The sequence below is a fragment of the Numida meleagris genome, chromosome 1, assembly GCF_002078875.1.
Source record: "Numida meleagris isolate 19003 breed g44 Domestic line chromosome 1, NumMel1.0, whole genome shotgun sequence".
NCBI classification, from domain to species: Eukaryota; Metazoa; Chordata; class Aves; order Galliformes; family Numididae; genus Numida; species Numida meleagris.
In genome coordinates, this window is record NC_034409.1 from 112,135,759 (window position 1) to 112,156,033 (window position 20,275).

Sequence of the window (20,275 nt, forward strand, 5' to 3'; positions counted from 1 at the left end):
ATCTGAGTTTTCCCTTACTTGCAAATAGTAGTAATAATAGTAGTAATTGTTATTAATGATAATGATTAATGATGTCACTAACAGTAAACAGACCTTAGTGTTTCTAAGAAACCACAGAAGGAATACAGGAATTATCATAAACAGTAACTGGAGCAGAGGTTTCATTTAGAACTGAAAGCAAATGTTCAGATGAAATAAAGCACATTAACATTTGCCCAGAAACACATCATGAAGGAAATGTTTTTTTATTAGCATTTAGTTAGCTACTCAGCGATTTTTATTAATGATAGAAATATGTGACAGGCAGGAAACAAAAAAAATAATAAGTATTTTCTAGTATCATCTTATTACTGCAGGGGAAAAAAAAGTCTTATTAAAAATACATTTTGCAAAAAAATGCACTATTTCTGATGTAGAACTGTATATGGTCATTTTCCCCTTCTATCCATTTCAAATATATAAATCTACATGTAGCATTAATAAAGTAGGAAAAAATCTACATGTTCTTATACACTGTCAAAGAGACCATAAGATGATTCATTTCATTAGATTTTGAGTTGCCTACACAGTCTCTGAAGGTATATCTCAATGACGTAGGAAGTTCATCCCCTCTCCACTGCTATTTTTCTCAGCATTCATCTAAACATGGGCGCATCAAATAAGTTTAGTGTTAATCAGAGCTCTATTTAAAATCATGAAAATTTCTTAAGATGGACACTTATCTTCATATTTTTGCATTTTAATAAGTAGCCTGGTCTTAATTCTTCCAGCTTTTACAGGAAAAAGGAGATACTCAACACAACTTAGAATTTGTTAACTTCATTAAAGACTTTAATATGGCACTAACTGCCTATAATCAGGGCCTAAGATTTGAAAATGTTGGCATTTTTTCCTTGTTGCAGGATTAGGGTGGCCACGGATCACTTGAGTGACTGTACGAGCAAGAAAGTACTGCAGAGTGTGTGTATGGAGTAGTTCTGGGTGGACGGTTGGCAGGGCCTAGGGGTCCTTGGGTGGGGCGGAGCCCAAGGACAGAAGCGTCAGGAGGTTAACTGTTGGGCACAGGGGGGTGGTTGCTGTTTGGCTTTGTTTGTTCAACAAGTTGTAATCACCAATCAGAGGATGGGGCTGGGGTAGCCCCACCAATGGCAGTTTGCCAGGTGTAACTCAGTTTCTATATATGTTGTGAAGTACTCCATTAAAGTTGAAGCTTGCGTACTCATATTGAGATTGTCATGCTTCCCGCACCGTGTAGCGTTCGGCTCTAAATCCCTGGAATATCCGCGGCATTTCCTTAGTCCAGATTGTACATTATTGGGAAAATAGTTAACCATGCTGAAAGATGTTAAACAAATAGAGTATTTGGAGGGAGATTTTGTATACTTCATGCAAGAAACAATTTCTTAAGGATATGGGAAATTACCTTTACATGTGGTTCTGTATCTTGTGGATCTGGTTCATAAAGAGTAGCACCGAACAGGTCACCTAGCTTTATAGGCCGAGATCAAGATAAGATAACCACTGCGGGATAGAGTGCATCTTCAGCAGTTTTGCAGATGAAATGTGTACACATTGAAATATGGGAAATGCTGTCTGAATAGAAGGAAAGAAATCGTAAGAGGACAGTCAGACACTGGATGCTTTGAGAGCCTGTGGAGTCCCCACTGCTGGAAACGTTCAAAACCCAAGCAAACTTGACACCAAGCAAACAACTCCTGCTAACCCTGCTCTGACTGGGAGTGCAGGGAGGACTGAAGCAGGTAATCAGCAGAGGAACCTTCCTGCCTTATATGTACTGAGATGATGTCTCAGAAGTCTTCCTAATGATATCGTCCCTCATTATTAAAGTACATATTTCTCCGTGTAGAAATGTACATAATCAAGAACGTTGGACTGGCTTTTTGTGATACAGACAGCTTGCCCATATACAAAAAAAGTTTTAGTGCTGAATTTTGCCAGATAAAAATGGCAAAAGTGTGATTTTCATGATGTTCAGTGTGATTGTATCAGGTATAAAAACTATAAAACTAGGAACTAAAATAGTCAATGTTCTTTAATCCTAGGGCCTGAATTCAAGGATCTTATAGCCTGACATCCTTTTTTTCTTCAGCTGCAGCAAGAAAAGATGCTTGACAGACCAAGGACCTGGGTAGCTATCTTTGAACATTATTGTTATTTACCTAGCATACTTACAACTGAAATCTATGGCAAATTAATATTGTGTGCACACTCACACAAAGCTAAACATGTATGAGAATGCCTTAAGAGTGCATAATGCAGGAGTAGACTATAACAGTTTATTTATAAAATTGTGTGAATATATTCAGGTAGGTGTAAGCAAATTTAGACTGATGGAAGGGATCAATGGTGCAGTTATTGATAGATATGTATGTGCACAAATCAACAGGAAAGACTTTAATCTCTCTTTACAGTTTTGAATTTTGAGAAATGCTGGATGAGAAGTCAGTATACTCCTGAAGGAACAGTACAGAAAGAGCAGTTCTTTTGTGGATCTTTTTCACAGGATTAACATTTAGATACAAATCCAACAAATGCACCTTTTTTAGCTTTGCAAAGTGATTTCAAAAGTCAAACAGAAAAGAGACACTTTGTCCATAATAACAAAAATTGCCTTCTCCAAACTCTTTTCATCATTTTCTTTCATATGGCTCTAACTTTTATCAATATTAGTCCAAGGAAAATTTGTTCTTCAAATGTGGGATACAGTATCTGTGCTAGGTTGTATAACTTCTTTCAAAAGCCATATTCTTTGGGATTCTCATGAGAAATCTTATGAAAGGCCGATGCATATTGTCTTTATCAGCTCATGCTTTAACAATAAAATGACTATCTGTCATTATTGTCATCTGTTAATTTGCTGTCTCGGAAGGGAACTGATTTACAGGTCTTCCTGCTAGCTCATTCCTTATTTAATCTACTTGCATATAATTATTCTTCTAATTAAATTATAAATAATTATTAGGAGTTTATTCTCATTGAGAGATGGACATTCTGACTGTTGCTATAATGACAATTGCATCTGGTACTCTCCCTGTCCTGGGGTGATCAGTTTGCTTTGTATTAATGTAGTTTTGCTCTGTGGACTGAATTGTTTTAACAGACAAATATGATATTTTGGGAACATTTTCTCTAGGATGCCATGAAAGGGGGCTATTCTATTTGTGAATGTTACTATTTCTCTAATTTACCCAGCCTGCTGTTGTTCACTCACTCTGTTCATTCCCTGGGATTACTGGAGTTGGAGACAGTGAAATAGGCTCATAAACATTTGCGCTAGGGAAAAAAACTCAGAAATAAAGTAGGAATGGCCAATATAGAGACTCTTTGCAGCTGATTTAAAGAATGTATTTCCTAATCTCTTTATGTTGTTTCAAAATGTGAAGGAGTTGTGGGTAATTTCTTCATTTTCAGTAACTGTATTGCCTTAGGAAATGTTCAAATAGGGAATATTTTTGTTTTGTTTCTTTGCATGTCAGAAAATGCTGACAGGCAATGAGATATTCCTTGTGTAAAGGAATTAGGTATTGTAGCTATGTTTTGTAGCTTCTTACCTTCCCAGTTGCCAGTGTTCCTAAAAAAGCTGAAGAGGAGCAAATAAAGTCATATATTTCAAGCGCATGCAGTAGGAGTTGGGGAGACTGATAGAAATCCTACAAGAGCTCACAAGATTTCACTACACATAAGATGAAAGGATGACTCCGGACGGAGGTCTTTTCTGCCACTGTGGGCATCAGGAGACAAAGGAAGAGCAAGCCCACAGGTGTCATGCCACAGTTGCACAGGCAAAATCAGTGATATAAATTGGTATTTCATAATGGTCTATTCCACTGTCAGAATGGCTCCTGCATAGTTGCCATGGAAGGAAGCAAAGCAGCAAATCAGTGCATGTGCCTCCTATCTTTTTTTAATGGCATTGAAGACCATGGTCTGAAGTCCTCTCCTGAATCTCTAAGTCCCACTGACTATGCCCACATAAAAATAGCACATCAAGAACTCAATGGGGATTAAATAAGAATATATTTTAATTGTGATATATTCCAATAAATTTGTGCAGGCATATATATAAATAATGATAACACTTGCTTCCCTAACACTATGTTAATGATACAGTTCTTTTTAATTGCTCTTCTTAACTTATAAGAAAATAATATAGTGAAAATAAGGATGGAGGCAGAGGCAGTTGAACTTTCATAGGGAGAGAGACTGAAGAGATTTGAAGTTACAGAAGAGATAAGTAAGAAGGAGTACTATAGAAGTCTTTCAAATAATGAGTGATCTAAAAGAGGAAAGCGAAAATATCTCCCTGCTTCCTTCATCTTATTGGCTTTCTTTCCATTTCACTAAGCATGTGTAAGCTGTAAGCATGCGTCTTGCTCACTGACTTTGAGTGATCAATCATACTGTCCCCTTCTTCCTCCCACTTTGATCTTTGAGGCTTTTGCACATTTGCTCCATTCAAACCTTAAACAGTTCTGGATAGAAGTTTTTTTCATTTTGAAAGTGTATAAATGGTGAAAGAGCACTGATGTGCCTATAGATGTATGCAATTTAAAAATCTAAAGCATCAATTCTTCTTAAATTTTTGAGACTTTTTAGCTTGGGTTTAGACAGCAGAAGCTGAGCAGATACTTCTGTAAACATCAGGAATTCTGAATGCAGATTGCTATAGTGACTGCTGAAAATAAAACATCTATGGCATTTGAATATTATCATAAGACCAAATCAAGTTTCATGACACCACTGTCCTTCTCCAAGGTATTTCTGCATTAGTTTAATTGTCTAATGATAAAAACCAAACCTTCAAAATATTTTTGAGAAAAAGTACTGATCTCTCAAAAATCACATCTAACCCAAAAAGTGGAAGTTATTTTTAACTATAAAATAATATAAAAAATGTGAAATCGTCATACAGCTTCATTGTAACATTTTTTTCTAAATTTCTTAATCCTCAGTATTTATCTAAAGTTTCTGTCTTCGTGGCATTGTAAATTCCACTGTAGCTGCAAAAAAAAAAAAAAAAAAAATTGGTATCTCATTAATAAAAAGTTTCTTTTTCTAATACGTTGTAGAGTTTTCTGTAAAGACTAAATAATAAAGACACTCAGGGAATCTTTTCTTTAAATCTGTTTTTCCCTTAGTATCCTTTGAAACTATTTCTAAATACTTCATACGTCTTATTGTATGCTATTTTGCAGCTGCAGGGCTCTCTTGCATGTTTGCATGGCAATTATACAATGTAAGTTGCATGGTCAATGCATTTCAGACTTACTAATTGATTTTCAGTGAGACTCTATGAACTACCAATTGTTTTTGGATGATTTTGGATTGCTGAATTGAGTCTACATGCAGATTAATTGTTAGCGTGTAATATTTAGATGATGTTGCGTAAACATCTTAAGCCAATTGCATAGAGAGTTATTACATATCTACATAATTTTAAGGAAATATATTTATCTGGGATTCAATGATAAGATTTGGTCCTACATGAGGTTTTCAATTGACAGTCATCCATTTGGAACTATTGACATTTTTCATACTACTAAGTGATCAAATCTTGATGCAACACTAGTATTTATGTTCTTCAGCTAACACACTGAATCACATCCATGTTATTACTGTGTAACACCAAGGTGGTACCAGATAAGTTTGATCTTTTAACAGTGTTGTCTCGGACTGGTTTTCATGCACTGATTTCAGCTGTGAAGACATTTCAGTGATCAGTTTTCAGTCATGAAGGCTCCCATTATTCATAGTAGGTGTAGTTGCTTCCTTAATCCTCTTTCACAGTGTATTCCTGTGAAATATTTCACAATATATTCCTGAGCATATGAATGTTCTTCGGGTATGGAAGCTGTTTGCTGGTTGAGACTCCAAGGTGTGAAGAAGGGCAAAAGTGGGAGCAAAACTTCAGGCTTGCTTGAAGAAAAAGACCTATTTCATTGTTTGTAAAGAAACCTGTTCCAGCTACAATGAAAAAAAAAATAGAGGAACATGTATCTTTTGTTTCTCTCCAGTTTATATTCTGTAGAAAATAATGCAAGAGCTGAACTAGGAAAAAATGCCACAGGTGAAAGATTTTTCTCTCTCTTTCTATTCCTGTGTGAATGAGAACTTCTGTCTAGGGAAGAGTAAGACAAATAGATCATCATCATAGAAGAAATAGAAAAGATCAGTAATCTTCCCGAAAGTTTTCACAGAGAAACTCTGTACTTTGTATAGAGTATATCTACTTATTTCAAAAACCTGTTCACCACACTGTAGCTTTTAGTGTGTATGATATTTATGCACGTATTATTTACTTCTATCAATGCTTGATCTGTATTTACGTAAAATATCTTCAAATGAAGAAGATTTATACAATCATCTTATGCTTTTTTTATTGTCTGTTCTATGATTCTATGATATGTGATGCTGTATGGCACTGCTAAATCTTTGCCCTGTCTAGCTTAAATGCCCTCAATGTTATCAGGCTTCTAACAACCTCAGATAAATCATTTTCTGCAAACTTCTATTTTGTACTGTAATTTGTTATTGTTTTTAGCCTTACTTTTATTCTTCATATTTTAGCCTGTAATATATGCCTTTCTTTCCAAGAATTGGGAATGACTATATGTAAAAAAGTTAGCTGCTTGCCTAGCATTTTCCCATGTCATTTTTTCCCAGTGGTTTGATGCTTTTGTCCTTCCTGAGTAATAGTGAATGTAGTTTTGATACACAACTATCTATAACAATATGTTCTGAACAACACTACAGAAAAGAGGGCCATGCTCTCTTTGGGAATTAGCATCTGCAGGCAATAATTATAAGATAGAAATTGTGGCTCATGTTATAATGCTGGGTTTAGGATTTAAAAATATCTCTTTCTTCCTCAAATGGGTACAAGGCAGCAGAAGACATGCAGTATAAACTTTGAGATGCGTATTTCAGTACTGGGAGACTGAACTAATGAAAACTGAAATATTAAGGGATATACAGATTATGATACCTTCAGCTTTGTTAAAGCTCTGCTTCAATTATTTCACAGAGGTACTCACAGAGTGAGTTATTGGTACGGGAATCTCTCCTACTTAAGTTGTTTATCTTTCACTGGGAAACACACATCCAGTTCAGCTGTAAGAAAAGACAAACAGAACAGGACTCAATTCTTTGGTGCTGCATCTAAAATAGAATAGAATAGTTCAGCTAGAACAGACCCACTGAGATCACCAAGTCCAACTGTCTGACCAGTTCAAGGCTAACCAAAAGTTAAAGCAAAGAAATGAGGGCATTGTCCAACTGCCTCTTGAACACTGACAGGCTTGAGGCATCAACCACCTCTGCAAGAAGCACTGTTCTATGGTTTGATGACCCTCACAGTAAAGAAATATTTCCTAATGCCCGTGTGACCCTCCCCTGGCAGCTTCATGCTCTCATTCTGCCATCAGCTCCCAGGGGCAGAGCCCAGCACTTCCCTCTACTTCCCCTCCTCAGAGAGCGGCAGAAAGCAGTGAGGTCACCTCTTGGCCTCTTCTCCAGACTGGACAGGCCTTCTCATGGCCTCCCCACACAGGACATTCCTTCCAGCCCTGTTACCAGCTTTGCTGCCCTCCTTTGGATGCTTTCAAGTACCCTAACATTCTTTTTATATTGTGGAGCCCAGAGGTGCACATAATTTTCAAGGTGAAGCTTCACCAATGCTAAATATAGCAGGAGAATCACCTCTTCAATTGGCTAGTTGTGCTGTCTTTAATGCATCTCAAAACGTGGTTTGCTCACTTGACTGCCAGGGCACACCTTGACTGTGCCCTTCCTTCTGGGCCAAGACATTTGCAACAGTGACAGTCCTTGCTCTGCTGCCCTACAAGCATTCAGCGTCATAAAACCAAAATGAAGTATTTGCCTCTTCCCCTCTTTCCCCCTTGCTATCTCAGGCCAGTTGCTGTTTTGAGACATTTGCAATTTTACATTATATCTTGACAGTAAAGTTTAGTATTTAGTGAAACAAACCAATTGCATGGACAAAGAAGTGAAGCAGTGACTCAACTGCAGTTTTTTAAAGGATTATTTTTCATTGTAGATGGTACAGATTGAGATTTATCAAATATGTTCTCTTCCTCCACTTGGTAGATCACGCTTAGGTGATCATGCCATCCCCAGTAAGGCCATTGTATCCACCAATTACAAGTTTTTGCAAATCTCATTAAGTGCCAGTCTATAACTCTGCAAAAGCAATCCTCTGGTTCTGTCTAAAGAGGCAGCATACATAGACCTCGTTACATAAATGTCTCAGCAAACCAGTAATTTCTTTGAAGGAGGTCTCTGGCCTCAAATGTTGTGCCAAACTATTTGCCAAAAACAAACAAACAAACAAAGCATTATTTTTTAAAGGACATTACTCAATTTCTGACAATGAAGAAAAAAGCTTTAAGAGCTAATAAATACCATCTCTTATCTCAATCTTCCTTTGACTTTTCACTAATCATATTCCTTTACCACATTCCTTCCTCCCCTTTTCCTTCTGTCATCTGTCCTTTGCCTCTGCTGTTTATCAAAAGGATGCTGATGTCATCTTCTTATTTTCCTTCTCTTCCTCTACCATCTTTCTCAACTTCTTGGTGAACAGAGTTGATATTTACCCAGATACCCAGTTTTGTGCCACAGTTATACTTCACATTCTAGAGAGTCGTGAGTCCTATAAATATTATGTGTTGTAAACTGTAGAGATGATTATTCACTGTGCCTGGAAGATACATAAAGTTTTATTTATATTTTTTCTGACAACTGCTATGTTTATTCCTGACTGCACCAGTACTCAAAACATTTGTGTGTTTTAACATATGTCCAAGAAAGATGAGAAGCAGCTGCACCTACCACTGAGTTCTACATTTTGTATACCAGCTGAAGCTGCACAGAAAACTCTTGAGGCAGAGGATGAGAGAGTACGTTTTCAAAGTTCACTGAATGCTGCACCAGAAACGCACAGAGGTCAGTTTAAAGAATAGGGTAGAATTGTATGCCCAAGACGCTGAATAGTAGCCTAGATCTTTAATAAATACAAATTGTCAAAGCATCAGGTTTATATTTGGATTGAATGATGGTTTCATCGTGGAACAGAGCCCTCAATGCCGTCTCAGGGCATTGCTGATTTGAAATGAAGAACACTGCTTCTAAATCATTTAATGCTCATTTTCTCAAATTCTGATCCGTGCTGATTCTTCGCGGTTTATGAGATCACAACCCTGTGTGACCTGGCTGCAGTCCAGGGAGCAGAATAGACTTCCAGGTCTTTCAGACTGCAAATTGAATTACTCCTCTCGACATTAAAGTCAAACCAAAGTCTCATCAGGACAACACTGCAAAAGCAGTCTTAATATGACTTGCTGGCACATGCCTGAAATCTGTTTCAAAAATTAATTATTTTTGCTCTTGCTATACAAATACACTATGTTAATTTGAACAAACAATTTAAGAATGCATGTAGTATCAGAATGGCCTTGGGATTAGGGACTACTGAATTCCAGTTCTTTTACTGACTTTTATCTTCATGAAAGTGTATCCTTGTCAATTTGCAGCGTCCTTTTCAGACCTCTGAATACTAATTACAGGCTACTTAAAAATATATGCACTGCACAGACTATCCATCCTATTGGATATCACGTTGGGCTGTCTTTCAGTATTTACTAGCCAGTTCAACTGCAGTTTATATAAAAATCTTCTACCCTTCTGCCTACAAACATTATTTAAATATTTATTAATATTGATTCTCAGATAGAGTATGAAGGAATCAACTCTTCTTTCTTTCTTTGAGGACTGATTGCTAATAATGCATCTTATTTTGGAAGATACAAGGCACTACAGTAATCAGAAATCATAGAATTATAGCCTATTGCAAGTTAGAAGGGACCTATAAGGATCACTGAGTTCCACTTCTAGCTCCACACAGCATCACCACCCAAAATCCAAATCCTATGTATGAAAGCATTGTCCAGATGCTCCATGAACTTCAGCACTTGGGGCTGTGCCCGCTGCCCTCTGGTGCAGAACCTTTCCCTAAACTCCAGCTGCCCCTCCCCAGACACAGCTCCATGCCTTTCCCTCGGGCCCTGTCGCAGCCACCAGAGAACAGAGCTCATGAGGAGCTGTAGCTGCCATGAGGCCTCCCCTCAGCCTCCTCTGCTCTGGGCTGAACAGACCAAGAGACCTCAGCTTCTCCTCATGTGTCTTGCCCTGTAGACTATTCTCCATCTCCATAGCTCTCCTTTGGATGCTAATAGCTTTATCGTTCTTCTGTTGCGGCACCGAAAACTCCACACATTACTCGATGTGAGGCAGTACAGCACAGAGCAGAGTGGGACAACCCCTAGCCTCACTCGGTGGCAGTGCTGGCCTTGATGCCTCCTAGGGTACAATTGGCCCTTTTCGCTGCCAGGGCACACTGCTGACTCAGACCCAACTCGCCAGCAAACAGAACCCCCAGATCCCTTTCTGCAGGGCTGCTCTCCAGTCTCTTGTCTCGCAGTCTATACGTATATACAAGGTTGCCCCTTCCCAGGTGCAGAATCCGGCACTTACTCAGGTGAGTAACGTCTTCAGGAGATTAGTGATTGCCCAGCTCTATAATTTGTCTAGATCTCCCTACCGTCCCTATTTATTTTTTTAATCTCAATTTAGTATTGCCTGCAAACTTGCTCAAAACACCTTCTAGTCCTACATCGAAGAATTTATGAAAATGTTAAAGAGAACTGGTCCTAAATTAGAGCTCTGGAGAGCCTTACTAGTGACTGGCCACCAGCCTGATGGAAATGCATTTACTATAATCCTCCGGACCCAACTTGTCAAATGAAAAAAATTAAACCATGTCTGTGTCACTTTGGAAGGCAGGCCTCCACGTTTGGTCTGTCTTTTATATGGTCACTTTGCAAAGAGCAAGCCACATGGGGCTTCTGGAGTGCATTCAGGAAGTTACTCTGAAATATATTACTTGCAAGCTGGAGATAAAGAAGACAGTCATCTGATCCCAAGAGCAACCAGAAGGCTGCTGCTAGTAAGAGACAGTATAATCTTCTGCCAACTGCTCTTCACTTCAGTGTGGGTAACATTACATTATTAAGTTTCACTGGAACAAAATATAAAACATGTGAGAGATAAACATCCTGAGAATCTGAGAGTAAATGTCTCTGTGCAATTAGTTATTTACTCTTGCAGAATATTCAAAGTATGTTTTTAATTTTAAGGCTGAGAAGGATTGGGGTTTTGTCACGCTTCTAGATTCTTCTGTAATAATAGTAATAAGAAAGCTGTAATGTTATGGTAGACTGTGTTGTAAGCTATTTCTCTAGGACAGAAAGCAATGTTTCTTAAAGCAATACTAACAGAAGAAAGAAATTATTCATTCAGGTGTTATTTTCTAAGCATTAATGTAATTTTTTTTTCTATTGCCACATACCTTAGTTTTACGAGGTTATAGTCTGAAACAGGATTTTATTCTTCAGGGTTTTACATAAACACTAGATATCATCTTGAACAGATGTGACTCCATCCAAATTTAGTTTCAAGCAGTCAATACATTTAACATTTGCCTTCCCATAACAGTTTCTTTTACCACTAAAAGCAGTAGATTTGGGCTTAATTTCATCTAGCCTTCTTGAAAACAATTATTTGCCAACACTCACTCCTTGTGTCAAAGCTTTGCTGATGGTAAAGAACTTTTTCAGCTCTTTACTCTCTCTCCTCATCCTTTACAGCAAATTATCTTCCTAAACAAACATGGGCTTAAGAAGTGAGCCAGACATGAGCAAGCAACAATATTTTGGTAAGTCAACAAGTCGGAAACCAGAATAGCAGAGCTGTCCCATAGTGTCAGCACACCTCTTGGGATCTACCTTGGCTGCTGACCACTGTGCTTGGGTAGTTAAATGTATCCAGCGCTAGGCTCTGAATTGCAGCAAGTGTTCACAGAAAAGTATGGTGCCTGCACTCACCATGTGCAGACTGCAGTGCTGCACATCTGCCTGTTCAGTATCTCTACTGTATACAAGCAGTTAGGACAAAGACCTTCTCTCTCACACCGCAGTACAAGTTAACCTTTGGGCAGCAACTACCAGGAGCAAGTGGAAGAGACAGAAGAACAGTACAGTCAGCAAAGCTATGGATGTAGGTGTTTGTTGCTGCTGGTTGCTGTCTCCACAAGTCTCAAACTTGTCAGATCTGTTTATCAAAAAGTTTAGAACTAGAAGTATCTGAAAACATCCAGTAACTGAGGGCTAGACATGCTAGCAAAGCTAATGAAACTGTTACTATAGTGAAAGTGTGCCAAAAATAAAAAATAAAAACACTTTGTCCTGAATGCTTAGGTCTACAGTGCCTCCTCTAATAATTTGTCCAGTGCATAAAATCATATTTGTCAGCTTTCTTTTAAGTGTTGCTGGTATTACAGAATTCTATGATTCTTGCGAGGATTTAGCAGGCTCATTTAGCAACACTGAAGCAGTTAACAACAAATTGTAGAATTAAGTAAAATAAATCTTTATATTCATTCCTCAGCAAGGATAGTTTAGTTTTCAGAATTTGGGGTTAGGATAACTAAGATACATAAGGTAGCATAAACAGTCATATAAATTCGATTTAGAAACTCACAAGGAGATTTAAAAAAAAAAGATAAACATTAACATTTTTATACTGCTGCAAGAAATGAAGTAGATAATAAAGTTAGAGAGAGTAAATTAAATTACAGTGGTTTCTGTTGTGTGAGTTTTTATGTTGTATATACCAGTAACTATAGGTTTAATTGCACCAATCAGTCTTTCACTAATGAACTCCCTATTCTTGTCCTTCTGTTGTAAAAGGCAAGCTTCACTATTTTTAGCAGTTAACACCTTTCATTTAACATATACATTTAGATATATCTTTCACTTAAATATTTAAATTTTTCAAATAAAGCTTAATTTTTTTACTATGTTTTGCTGCAGTTTTTTCTTATAGTGATTACTGTTACAAGAAATGAATTAAAACTACTTTTGTCTGCCTCATTTGCTATGAAATTCTGACTGGCTACTGACAGGAAAGGATTTTTAATTTTTTTTTTAATATAAAATGGCAATGTATTTGTAAGCAAGTGGTTGGAAGAAAACAGACTAGAGAACTCCAAGTAGGAGATAAATAAGTGAAAGAAAAATATTCTTACATATTACTTGCATGCTTGCTTATACAAAATAGCAGAAGAGAGGTTCAGAAAAGCATAAAGAGAGAGATAAGGGTGATAGCTGAAATCTTGGAAATAAAAGATTTGTGATCACACAAAGATTTCAAAGTGACTGGCTGCAAAACATAAAACAAAAATGACTGACCAGTATTTAGTGACTTTCCAGAAGACTATGAGGTTATTGCTTGCAACAGGTTAAACACTATGTGTTCTGGAAAAAAACTGGACCAACCTTAGAGAGGAAGAGAGGAAAACTGGAGAAAGGCTGTAGCACTGGGGTCTGTCTGACATAGGCGGCAGAAGAATGACAGAAGTTGGAAAGCAGATTGTGTGGAAGATGAGTGAGCTCTGTTGTGACACCAAAGGTCACCTAAGCCTGTGTTTCATGTGAGGCTTTTGCCTGTAGAGAGAAATCTTTCTAGCAAAAGTTAGACAGGGAAGCCACAAACAGAAAGAGTTGATGGCAACACATGAACAAGGGTCTTCATCTACTTAGTACTTCTGGTATCCCTCTAAACTATTGCAAGAAATTCCATGTCTTTGATTTGGGTTTGTGACGTGTAAAAGCAATTATGGTAAACTTTTAAATTAGTGTTGTGCCCTACAACATGAGAATCTGAAACCCAACCCAGCTGGAAAAGCTGAAATAATTTATTTTGATTATTCAAATTTTCGTTTCAAACTGTGAAAAATAAAAAATAAAAATAAAAGTAATAAAAAAAACCCATGCTGCAACAATGAAAGACCTGATTTTATTAAACAAAGCTTTCTATCCATTTCAAAAAATCTTTGCTCATTTTTCAGCTGAAATGGAAACCATTATTTGCATTACTCTAGTCATACATGTCACTTCAATCTCCAAGTAACCTTAGTAAGAAAGAAAATAGTGACTGATAACCAAGCTTTTAATTAAATGGGCTGATTCTGTTGTACCAAATGATATCTCCACATCTATTTTAGACAACTTTTCCAATTTGCTCTTCCTTCTAGGATCTGTGAATGAAGAACTAATTTCTGTTGCAAAGAACCAATTATTCTATCTGATACTGGAGCATGCTAAAAGGCAGATAGCTATTTTCTCTTAAATTCGAGCAGCATGTCCAACCAGTAACATCTTCATTGATAACAGATTTGCAACAAGAGACATCTTACAATTCTATTCTGGGCTTCATATAATTTCAATTCACCTTCTAGTGCAGTTAAGCTAATGAAAAGTCAAGTATCAAGCTGGAAATAAATGTCTGATGTTATTTACTTCTGTTCCTGTTGCAAACTCCTCCATGCATGGGCTAGTTAATAGAAGTTTGGAAAGAGTGCTACTCCTCTCATGGAAAGACGGGTTTAGAGGAACTTGACAGGGGATAAAAATGTTGACATTATTCTTTTGCCATTAAGCAAAACAATTTGTCCTTCTTTATAGAGGAGATAGTGTGCTTAATCTCCAGATTCTGTTTATGTATCTGAAGAGAGAACATCATCCACCATAAAAAACGTAGCCATATTTTTTTACCTCCCACCAGAGAAGCTCTGCAAGTTCCTCTATGATCAATACACATCCCATCTCTGACCATATCATGGAAACACTTCAGAATGAGAAGTACAAAATGTAAAATAGTAACAAAGTTTATCCTTGTATTCTGTGTCTCATTCTCTGGAAATAATAAATAAAAGGCCATCATTGTTCTACCAGATTACAGGATGGGCATGGGGATTTACCATGCAATGAAAGAGATAAACACAGTGAAAGAGGAAATGTTTTTATAGTAGATATGGAAGCAGATGTACCTTCTCCACAAGGTCATGGCAAGACAGGAACTAGAATCTTCTGAGAACATTCTTGTTGTTTTTATTTAATCATGATATAAATCTCAGCAGGAATATATTCTAAGAAGGGCTACAACTGTGACCACAATAAACGAGTCTCATGGAATGACACCAAAATAATTTTACTTAATGTTAAAAGGCAGAAAAATTCAAGTGTTTTGAGAATAAACAAAAGTAAGAGGACAATTAAGCTGAAGGATAATGTTGCACAGAGAGCAACGGATCCATAAACTATCAATGAACTCAGTCTGGAAATAGGTAGATGTCCTGTCATGAGAGTGTAAAGATCCTTCTACTTTCTTTACACTAGAAGTCAATAAACTCATTTTAGACTGAGTCAGTTCTTTTATAAAAACAATTACATGACGTGATTGATTGCAGTGGAAAAGAAAATAAAATGTTTTAAAGCAGACGATTTTTTTTCAGTCTTAAGTTCCTTTACTGATTAATGACTTGTCTACATGGATCTGCAAAGTCAATGAAAGTACATCAACTCTGCCCACTGCTGGTATAGGAGATGTAGTGGTCTATGTACATTTCTCTGGGTTGGTCCTTTTGTCCTTTCTTCAGCAGTGGACCCTAAACGTATGCAGAATGACACATCGAGTCTGATTCAAGTTGCAAGAACTTATCACTTCTTTATGAAGGGAAAGGACAGGTGAATGCTGTTCTGTTCTCTAATAGGCATCTCTTTTCTGCATGAGTGTGAACTGGAAAAGGCTTAAGGGTTGTCTATTCACACATGCAGCAGATTTCTTGTTAGGAAGCCCTCTCTGGTCCTTTGAGGGACAAATGCTACCATCTCCTTCCCCAGAAACACTCTCCTTGTTTGAAACACACTCGTATGAAAACGGTGATCTGAAAGACCCAAGACCTCCTAAACCAGGAGGGGTTTTCTTTATAATTCTTAAGTTTCAGGCATACAGATTTGTGAAGCATGGTGAAAACAAAAGAGAAAATAAAAAAGAGGCAATAGCTTGGCAGTCATTAATGAACACAATAGGTAGTTTGTGAACAATGCAGAGTGAGGCAGAAAAAGAGTCATATATGCATATGTAATTACTGTACTGTCTTTCTATATGTCAGTCTGTGAGAAAAGTCTATCCCTACCTCTCACTGCAAACAGTATTTGAGCTGTCACTGCACTGAATAGAAATAGAAATATGTCAATGGTTGTGGCTGAGTGCGTGCACAAACACAAAACAAATAGTACACTATCCTAGAACAGAGGTCATCATCAGACTCTTGAGGCAGCATGAGTGACACAGGCAAAACTGGTTAGATTCTACAGGAAACATTATGAACCAATGCAGCACACGTCTACACAAAAAATACATTTTCTTAGGCAGAAAAAAAACATAACACATTGATGACGAAAGTGTGACTATACAATTGACGCAGAAACTTGTCAAAAGTCTTGCCCTGACTGATTCATTGCATGGAGCTCAGCTAGAAGGCTATTGCCCAGGCAGAACAGAAACATCAAGCCCACATTCTAGGATTTGACTATTTTTCCCTTTCCTGAGCCAGACAGAAAAATCAAAACCACTTACTTTCCAAGAAGTGAAGTTCAGCACAAACTGTGCCTGCTCTTTTGTGCACAAATGTTTCTCTGCTTCAGTCACCACCTAGAATGTGGCAGAACTGAACATGTGAAAAAGAAAAAAAAAAAGGTTTTTAAAGTTGTATGAAAGATCATGTTGCTTTTGCTCCTAGCAGTATTAAATATTGTACGTCTCCAGCTTATCTGGTCAGGATTATTTTATGTCCCAGTAGTTTTCAGGACATACCAGGCCCAGCCTTGCTGCAGTTCCCATTGCTTTGACAAACTCCTTATAGGATGCAGTCTGACCAATGTGTAGTACAGAGTAAAATAAACTGCATCTGGATCAAGGTAGCTGGTGTGCTATTGACTTATTTACAACTAACCCTCTAGCCCTTGTCAAGAGTTTGTCAGGCTCTAAGGAATTATATCAGGAATGGACATCTATAAAGTAAAAGGGAAAGCAATTCAGAAATATGGCAGTGTCATGCTGCTGGCCTGGTCCTAGAGATAAAACCCTAGTTGGAATAGCGTGCCCCAAACTAACAAACTAACTGGCAGTTGGACTGCTAAATATGATTAACAGCTATGTTATGGGTTCTCTTCCTCCTTCAGTGCATGTGTGTACTTAGGGGCTGCTGTAATGATGCAGGAGAATAAATAACATCTCTTGGACTGCGGAGAAAAACATCTTCCTTTTTAAGGAAACTGAAACACATATATAACATTTTGATCACTTAATATAAACCCAGTTCAAAAGAATTTAAGTGTTTGCCCTTTAAAATGGTCTTTATTATGATAAATATGATGAAATGGCAATAAAATAGACAATTGTGACTTTGTTGTTCTGCTGTTTTATAGTTTGGCAGAGAAAGTGCTGATGAGCACATGAATGCATAAAAGAGACCGGAGAATCTTGGCTGAGTCTCTGTTAATAAGCTTTTATTGAAATACAAATATGCCACAAAAGCACAAAGCCAGCTAAAATATCTCACAGCTCGACTAAGACAAAGCCATCCCACTGTATGTCATCAACATTGTTAACTCATAAAGTTGAAGAACTAATTTCAGTTTATTTGCACAGACTAGTGAGCTCCTTTCCTCTCTTATCGGAGGACCATCAGTCATACAAGCACAATTAAGTGACCTGTCAGGATTCCTAAACGCAGCTTCTTCTGGTTTTGTCCTTTCCTACACAATTTACTCTTCAACATTAGTAAAGCAGATTTTATTTTATTTTTATTTTTTGGGGTGGCTAGTGCATGTTCTTTACTCAAGAGTTTAGCAAACAGAAAGTAAGTTTCTACATTTTCCCCAGTTTCTGTTTTTGAACAAGATACTTACACCTGTTATTATTATCTTACCCCTCAAAGAAAAAGCTGTTACTTTACAAAGAGTTTTCATTTCCTGCAATTGACATTCAGCTTCCTTTAAAAGACTACGCTTTACACTCCTGAAGCTGAAATAAATTATCTTTTTTTTTTTTTCAAAATACAGCCAAAGGAGAAACTAAAGGTTTACTAGAGAAAATGACTTTTTTTTTCTACTTTTGTCCAGTTCTATGCTGTAGATCAGAACTGTTTCAAATTGTATTTCTTCTTTCAAGAGTTTTAGTATTTGTAAATATAAAAATATATGCACATTTCTGTATCCCTCTAGAGGAATTTAATAACTTTAAATTCCATGATCTGCCCTATTTGATCACAAACATCATCTGAAAATCCTCAAATTGCATATCATTTCCATTTCATGTGGAATAAACTTCTGCAATTTCCACATTCTCTTAAGGAGAAGTCCCTTGTTACAGTATTTATTTATGTACCCATTTTATTGTTTATAGTTTTAGTAGAATGAGAAACCACTTGCTTAAAGGACTTAAATAGCTGTTTCTTATGGAGCTCCCCTGTGTGGGAAATGGTTTCTTGAAAGAGATCATGACTGTTCTTTGTTGAGGCATAACTGTAATTTGGAAACAGCATAAAATGATAGTTTCTTTGGCATTGTAAGCAAATCAACCTAGGAAAACAGTCTGAGTGGAAGAATGTGGTAGAGGGAAGCCTCACTGGGGCTGATACTGCCCCTGAAAATTAGAGAACAGCAGGAGTGTGCTTCCCAATACGGACATGTGGATAAGTCTGTATGACAAAGTGTCTATTAATCATTGTAACTCAACCTGGGAATTTGTGATCTTTCCTTTTCCTGATGATGTGTTTGCTTGTAGACTTGTTTTATCACAATATTTGGCTAATTCTTCTCAGTGGTTCTTCAACATGCCTGCTGGAACCCCTATAAGACACTATACTCTTCTGAAAAGACTGGGATTTCCTTTTGCCAAGAGAAAACTGTTTTCCTGGGAATTGGTCTGTACTGTATTACAAGCAGTTTGACTTACTTTCGCAGCCTAAAAAGCAGACCATTACCTAAGACTTTGGGAATGGAAATTGTTGCAGTTAACCCTCATGTGTTTGTTCATTGACCAGTATGACATACAATTAAATGCACTTATAACAGTTTGACAGAGTTGTAGTTCCTCTGGAGCTCTTATACTGGTGAGGAAAGTGTAGCAAACAGCTTGTGACTCATCCAAGGCACTCAGGGACATGTGGAGACCTGGAGTATGGTGCCACAAAAGCAACTCAAGCAAATGTTTATAGCTTTAGAGAAAAAATCTTAGTTGCTCCATCCCCCCATGTTGTATTCTGCTTTGAGACTGTCCAGTGCAACATCCTGGCTGACTTCAGGACTTGTCAATGCCTGCTAAGGTGGTTAACCTTTGGTTTATTTTGTGTCTGGTAAATCTTATGTTTTTGTGTTTTTTTTTAACATTGCTAATGTTAAGAGTTGTTAAAATGGGAAGGGACTTAACTGGAGAATATCATTGCAGACTGGACTTGTGTCATGGAGTTATCTCTAGATCTATCTGTGTCTGTGACAGCGGGACAGCAGGCCCACAGGCCCACCAGCCCAAAAAGGGGAGGGGTGGGGGGGTGTTGACAGTTTACGGGCTGGTTTGGCCCAGTTCTGTGACTAATGGGGAAGGGGACCCACAGACTCATGCCCTGGGAAGGGGGAAAGGGGAAAAGGGGGAAAGGTAGGGAGATGGGAGATGGGACTAAAAACAGAACAGTGGCAACAGTCTGAGGAGGAAAGTTAATTTACTAAATATGATATCAGAATGCAAGATAACACAATAAAATACAATATAATTGGAACTGAGGCTAATAAATCAAATAAGAGAGAGAGAGTGTCCGAAACTGACAGCCTTACTCTAAGAACTGAAGGCAGAACAGTGGAGAAACACGCACTCCCAGGCAGCGAAAAAGAGCATGACTTGTGACTTGCGAGGAGTTTTATCTTTCCCTCTGAATGCAAAGTCCTCTGGGGTATGTAGTTTCTTCTCTTCTGAGAACCAGGCACCCAGAAATCGGCAGTCTATGGAACTGGAGTATTAACTCTTTAACTCCCAGTGCTTTACATGATGTTATGACATGGAATGCTGATAACAAAATATCATAAAACCATGACAATTTGTGAGTTCAGTGAATGTAAATACTACAGCCCATTGCATGTGACAATGAAAAGTTAGCTTAATTTATAACAAATATCACACAATTCTTACTTGTTATGATAATGCTGAACAATTTTCAGTTTTTAAGACAGACATAAAATGGCCCATGGCTTTAGAAAAAAACGGTGGATCGTGTGGA